Source organism: Thermobia domestica, chromosome 2 (assembly GCF_964235325.1).
Source record: "Thermobia domestica chromosome 2, izTheDome1.hap1.1, whole genome shotgun sequence".
Taxonomy (NCBI): Eukaryota; Metazoa; Arthropoda; class Insecta; order Zygentoma; family Lepismatidae; genus Thermobia; species Thermobia domestica.
In genome coordinates, this window is record NC_137455.1 from 358648275 (window position 1) to 358655647 (window position 7373).

Genomic DNA, 7373 nt, shown 5'->3' on the forward strand with positions numbered 1-7373 from the left:
GTAATAATCATTCACTTTCTGTAACCTTCCGTCTCCTTAGCCTAAAGGACATAGCCATAAAACGTAAAATTAGAGATGTCATTTCATTTCATTGGAGTGCTCGCAGGCAGAGACGTACACAAGGGGTGGGTCCTTGCAGTTCGGACATCCCCCCTTCCGAAATCTCGACTTTTATGTAAGTTTAGTCTAATGTTACGGGGTGATTTTACAAATTTGGATATAATTTATTCTTATATTCAATTTGGACCCCTCCCTCGAAAGCATTATACCCCTCTCGAAATAAATTCTTGCGTACGTGTCTGCTTGTAGGTGCTTTTTCCAGAGCAGCATGATATTAGCTTTCTGAAGTGACCTACAACAATATTTGCTTCGAGGGCCTTCCTTTGTTCTCGGTTAACAAAAATCGGTTTCCTCGTTAGATGAAAGCGTGTTTATCATTGTCAACGAGAGGATTTAATAAGTGTTCTTGTCTCGTTTCGAATATTATTTCTCACCTCGTGAAAATGAAATGAAATCTTTGAGTTTTACGTCCCACGCTTATGCCGGTTAGGCTAAAGGAGACGGTGATAATGAGTAATGAATGAAATGGTGGAATGTAGAAAGTGGGAGGAAACGGGAGAACCCCGAGAAAACCCACGCACACGGTGTTTGTCCACCACAAAGTTCACTTGGCGGGGGCTGCGATCGAACCCGGGACCCCAAGCACCAGAGGTGAACGCTCTACCACTGAGCCACCGCGGCTCCCTTCTCACCTCGTGTTGCAGTTTTTCTCGTCTCGTTCTATAAATTTATGTACAAAATTCATGCCCTGATTTTATTCTTAATTTCATCTAGAATTTATCAGACACACATCGCGTTACAAGAAGTCTGCGAATGGTATGCGATTAAGTACATTTAGACCATATTTAGTATTGGAATATATTGTCTAATGATTCGCATGTCTTTAAACGTTGATAAATGCTCTTCATTGGGTTTTCCTTACAATCACTTGATCAATTTATAGTTTTCTTTTTATATATATACTATAAATCATGTAACACCGAAACAATGTTTGAGATTTAAGATTTCCATGAACTATTCTCTGTTCAGCGTAAGCTGTAAACTCCGATAAACAAAATATTTGTATCCTTCCGCTTGTCACAAATACGATTGGCTAGTGATATATTGCTCCCACTCCCTACGGGGAAGAGCAAATTATACACATGCATTTTTACAATACTGTCTCGTGTTGTCGCTAAACACTCGCTAAACCGAGATTCATGCCAGCCGTCTTTCAGGCTTGAAAGCAGAACACCCATCCACAGTTGAATTGGCGCCATAATTACTGCGCATGCTTAGTCTTTATTTCTGTTGTTTCATTAGGCACACTTGATTGCAGCATTATTGGATAATCCATATTATATTTTTATCATGTATAATAATGTAGCAGTTTTATATGGAGCTTCATAGTGAAAGTAATAATCAAATCATATGAACTATTTTGCGGAGGAGTAAAAGCGTCGGTAGGACAACAACAAATCAGCAAGATTTAGTTTCACGTGGCTTTGTTTATCGCAGTTTAGAGCTTGCGTCGAACAGGGTTTAGTGCTTTCCATGAAATTCCAGATTATTTCTCGTCTCTTCTTGAATTTGAACAAATGCTTCTTGCCTTATAGGCAACACTAGGTGTATTAGTGTAAAGACATTTTCTCCATTATATGTGTATATCGCGACTTAAGTTATTATTATTTAAATGTAAGAACTGCAAATATTCAAGGATACTTTACAGATTGTGTGTTCAACAGATTCAAAACTAAAATTGCCGGATATTACAGCCCGTAAAGCATTGCGGTCGGCAGTCGACTTTTACTTAGAAGGTAGGTGATCAACATATCTTCGGCACCTATCATGTGTACTCTTTTCTAGTGTTCTATATCTAACATAATATTCGATACCTCCTACTGCGTATAACTGCTGAATTGCTTCATATTGCTGTATCAGCAATTACAATTCTGAAAATGAAAGACATGATCATGCATAAAGAAGACGTACACCCTTTGTCCAAACCATGTATCCACACAGTATTACCTGACCAGGATATTAGTGCGGTTTTTCGTGGAGGGCGCTAGTGGAGTGTTTACATCAGTTTCTAGGTAAGCGCGGTGGGACAGGGGAACGGAGAGCGTCACTCTGCAGTGTATCCAACGATTTTCAAAAGTTGCAGTTTACATGTTATAAGTAGCCTAATCTGTTTCGCTTAAAAAAGAACTCCATAAATTATATAGTTGTTATTGAATGCAGTAATGGTTATCCCTGCAGTAATGCAGATGTATTGTGGATAATGGCATATGCATGGAAATTAACAATTTAAGAACAAGATAGCATACAAGTGAGTTTCTACCGTGTATTAAGCAGATTATATAAAAAAAATTACTACGTTTTATTTGATTTCATTATAAAACAGTAGAAACCTGTAAAACTCAGTAATAAGATGTAATGACTAAAATATTAATTATGGGTTGGTAGCTTAGATACCTGCGCAATATCTTGTAACTGTAAGTTTAAATCAAGTTAAGGCTCGCGATGCGTGTATTTGTTTTAATGTAGGTCTATCGATTGACAACTAAATTATTTTCTTGAGTTGTAGCCAAGAAAGAATTCCGATACGTTTCCACTCGAGAACTGTGGAAGTTCTCTCCGTTGGTCTATTGGCTAGCGCATGTGTCTTTGTTGTACGTGGTTCTGTGAGAGCCCAACAATTAATTTTACAATGTTTCACTTTCATTAATCATCTGTCTCCTCTAGCATAAAGAGCATAATCATGGGACGTTAAACTAAGGAAATTTCATTTCATTGTTTCGATTAATGTGAACCCTTTGGGGGAAAAGGAAGTGAAGAAGAAATTTTCCTTAATTTTTTAAAGGGCTACGGGATTGGATAGCTTGTCTTTCGGGATTGGCTTGTAAAACCTGATTACAATATATCTTTCTTTTAGGATTATAATCGTAATCCAGCCTTTTGGTAAATGTGAAATAAAAGTATCGATAAAACATCAGCGTATGGGTAATGTAAGCATAAATATCATTGGTTCAATACAAAATAAATTCACAACTTTTATTTATGAGTATAGAAATTCCCTTTGAACTCCCTCTGAACTTCTTTCAGACCCTAGGTCTCTTGTGACAAAGAATTAATTCTATTATCTGTTTTAATACACAATATAATTTTGAAACTTGGGAGCCTAGTGTTGTCTTTGTGTCTGTAATACGTAATCATTTGTCGATTGACTTCAGAAGACTGAGTTTAGCCCGTGAGCATAAGTTGCATATAGTTCAAACATATCAGATGTACGGTCTTGTTTAACAAATCCTGTGTGCACATATGAAATTCAAAGACAAAGGTAATCAATCGTCTTTAAACAGCTGTATTTTTATTTCAAGTGTAAGTACTAAAATGTGCTACGTAGATTTCCGGCCAATTGTTTCATCGCCGGTATCTTTGAGCAATGAGATAGCAGTGGAAGACAAACTTCGTTCTTCTAACTTGATATTTTGAAAAACTTACGCATGTGGTTTTGTTACTTAAATACATATCTATTCACTCTAATCAATTTCAAAAGTACCATTAACTTTATAATAACATAATGAATGTAAGAGTTACCCTGAAAATGTATTTTGTATTTCTTTTTTAATATGAAATTCATTTTTTCTGAATTTCACGAGCTATAAGAAATCAATTGTCAGGCTCCCCACTTTAAATTTTAATCGCTCCCCTACCGCCTCAATGTAACATTGGATTTATTTCTTTTAAATATTTTTTTTTTCAAAATATGGTAGAAATACTGAATTTTTAAATTACCATACCATGCTAAATAATGACAGGTTAGATATCAGAGAAAGTTATCTTTATCTACCTTCTTAATTAGGGGCGGATCCAAATCTCCTTCGGAGGCGGTTAGATTATCAGTTTCTCTCTCACCAGTCTTTTGCAGCACATCCGAAATTGATCTCAATGCAAATTTGTTACTGAAGGTACTGTCAATCGATCGATCACATGGTCCAAATTGGTAGCAATTTCGAAGACGCCTTATCTCAAAACTACACAATAGAACTTGCTTTAAACAATGAAAGCGCAGTTGCCAAAGTATAACTTTGATTCACAAAGATGAACTTCGAGGTTTCGTTAACAGATGAATTAGGAATTCTTTACACTCTAATGCTACGAAGTTCTCAGAGTTCCCTTGTACAACACTGAGGTTAGTTTATTCGCAAGTTATTGTCATATTAATATGGAGGGTGTATGTACTTTTTCTTTTTTTTTTTACTTTTTTTTTTGCAGTCCCTTAAAATGTTCTGAAAATAACTTCCATAACTTTTGAAATTGTGTTTGTCTTAACTTGAACATATGCGTGAAGTGGTTTATTATGAACAGGGCAAAAACAACTGTGATAGATTAATTACAAGTGATCCGGTTAGAAACACTGTTGTTTGTATTTTAGTTCCAAAATCGGCCGCCCGCACTCGTTCGCTGGTGGACTAATAGCATGCATTCTTTATTACTGTGCATATAATATTTATTGTGGCATAGGACATTTTTGGAATATTCGTATTTCCCGACGTGCGTGCCTGTATACCCTTGTATTAGTTTAATTAGAACTGGACTTCAGTATAGTTTACAAAGGATTTTAAAGATTTCTTGTTTCCTGTCTACTAGTCTGGCAACGCTGACAGTAACAGGTGTGCCAGATGTTGTCAGTCGCGAGAGATTGGATTGAACTTCGTGTTTATGGTTCTCACACCGTTTTCCGTATCGAATGAAGATGGCTCCTGCACTTTCCTTTTCTTCGTTTTCCCTACGAGTTGCCAAGGAAACGACGAAAGCAGGTTTTCCGGTACAATTCCCTATCCTCTTTATGTATACAAACGCCCCCTTGTCTCTCTCTCTATCTCATGTCTGCTTCATAAACCAACGCAACGCTTTGGCGTGAAGCAAGTTCTCCTAAAAAAAAATTCGGTGTTTCTCGCCACCCCCAAGGGTATACATAGGATTTTCAGTTGGCAATGTGAGAGCAAGCATTAAAAAAAAAAAAAAAAAAAAAAAAAAAAAAAAAAAAAAAAAAAAAAATCGCTACATATGTAGAGAGAAAAATGTTAACACTGAAGATATGAAGCTCTCCCGTGTTGCCTAGTAGCTAGAATGCGAGTTTGTGATGTATGGCGTTGATTTCCGGTGGACCAATTTAAACTATAGGGCTTGTACTGTCTAGTCTCTCTGCTGACAAAGTACTTGCAATAAAAGATGTTTAAAGAGAAATATAGACTACTTATGATATAAAATGCTTAAAACTCTTTTCTAAGTGCTCATCCCCCCCTTTTTTTAATTTTAGTAATAAATATTTCAAAATGTAGGAAGTGAACCAGATAGTATTAGTGAGTAACGTAAAGACAATGAACAATATAAAGATATAGAAAGTGAGCCAGATAGTATTAGTGAACAACTTAAAGATAATGAACAATATACAGTAAAAATATAGAAAGTGAGCCAGATAGTATTAGTGAGTAATTTAAAGACAATGAATAATATAAGCATGTAGAAAGTGAGTCGGATAGTATCTACAAAACAACATTAAATAAGTTAATAACCGTTTCCAAAGTTTTTCGTATGGAGCAAAAATTTCGGTGCAAGGTTTGTGACGTCATAGTGATTGGGCATCCAAATTTATACACTATATACGAGAGATCTTGAAAACAGTCATTAATTCATATAATAGAGTTTTGTAGATTAGGGCCTATATCTTACTTACTTTCAAAATTTTTTATATTCTCCATTTTTTAAAAAATGTTATTCACTATAATTCAAGAAAATGCGCATGAACTTAATAAAGAGCGTTAAGGACAATTAATGAATATTTTGATTGGTTCTAATCATTGGTGGTGGCTCATGAGGGAGATCACATTACTAAAAATTATAATGTTATCGTCACCAGGTAAGGGAAGAAAACTATTTCTTTTCTTACAAGAAGTAGTACATTAGATAATGTTTTTTCCCTTACCTTGAAGCAAATTAAATAAATAATTAAATAAAAATGTAATTTTTACCGTTGTGACTTCATTCACGAGATGCCACTTCTTCTAGTATTAGTTATTAGATTTTTTTTAAAAAAAAATAGTATTTTGGTTGGCTGTTTTAAGTTTTAACGACTCTTTTTACTTGAGCTCGCACCTAGGGCCACATTGGCTCAGTGGTAGTGCGTTCTTCTCTGTGGTTGGGGTCCTCGGTTCGATCCCAGCCCCCAAGTGACAAACACCGTGTGCGTGGGTTTTCTCGGGGTTATCATGTTTCCTTCTACTTTCTTCATTTCGCAACTTCAATCATTTCTCATCAGCGTCTTCTATTGCGTAATGTGGGATGTAAAAGTGGAATATTTAATTTAATTTTCATTTTGAGCTTCTACCTGAAATCGAACCTCAGTCTCCCGCTTCTAAGACGTACGTGTACTTAAAAATAGTTCTCACAATAATAGTTCGTGTAATGAATAATGATCTGTTCTGATCATCCTAATCATTAAACATTCAATCACAGAATTAAAAAAAAAAAGTTTTACATAGAACTCCTGCGAATGAAGAAATGGTTAGCTAGCATATCGTCTGCGATTTTTTATCATGTTCAATTTCTGATAATTCAAGTTTTTTAGTGTTGATTAATCGTGATGAGAATGAAGGGAAAGCTACAAGAATCAATAAGTAATGAAATCTGTATAAATAAAAATGGAAGTGACTACGTTTATGGCCTAATAACTTTTAAACTACTCCACCAATCTTGATCAAAATTTCAACATCGATGAAGTTCGGTTCTGGGATAGTTCTTATTATTTTACTTTGACAGTGCAACTTAAGGGAGGGGGAAAAGAATAAATATGATCGAAAATGACTGATATTAGTGTCGAATTCACAGTTTTCGGAGTCGTTGAGATGAGCAGTGACACTTCCGATGACGTTTATAAATCCAAATTCAGCCCTGCAACTTGGAGGAGGGGGAAGCGAGACATAAAAATGATCGAAAATAACCGATATCAGAAAGCGCTTCAATAGTAAAATGTGACTGACTGACTAACGGAACATATGACTATTTTTTCTTATTTTAATCGAGCGAAGCAGCTAATTGACGCTAGTGCACCTGCACTATAAGTAAAGAAAGTAAGAACAATTGATGTTCGGAGTCAATGCGCTATCTGATCATATATTGCACAATTCAGTGTAAGCTCTCTCGCTATCTAGAGCGCTTTCTGAACGCAGTAGCCATAGTTTAATTAATAATAAATCAACATTGTTACTTACAATAAAATATATGGTTGTGGGAATCGTTTGTTAATTCATATTTGTGAATACGTTCTA

At 35.5% G+C, this 7373-nt stretch overlaps 2 protein-coding genes across 4 annotated transcripts in view; one reads left to right on the top strand and one right to left on the bottom strand.

Annotated features, from left to right (window-relative positions):
• The window catches only part of aralar1 (calcium-binding mitochondrial carrier protein aralar1), a 321349-nt gene that overhangs the window by 92498 nt on the left and 221478 nt on the right, over window positions 1–7373 (top strand). The gene's annotated exons all lie outside the window — the stretch shown is intronic.
• LOC145678817 (arylalkylamine N-acetyltransferase 1-like) overlaps window positions 1–7373 on the bottom strand; it is a 55686-nt gene that overhangs the window by 12237 nt on the left and 36076 nt on the right. The window lies entirely within an intron of this gene.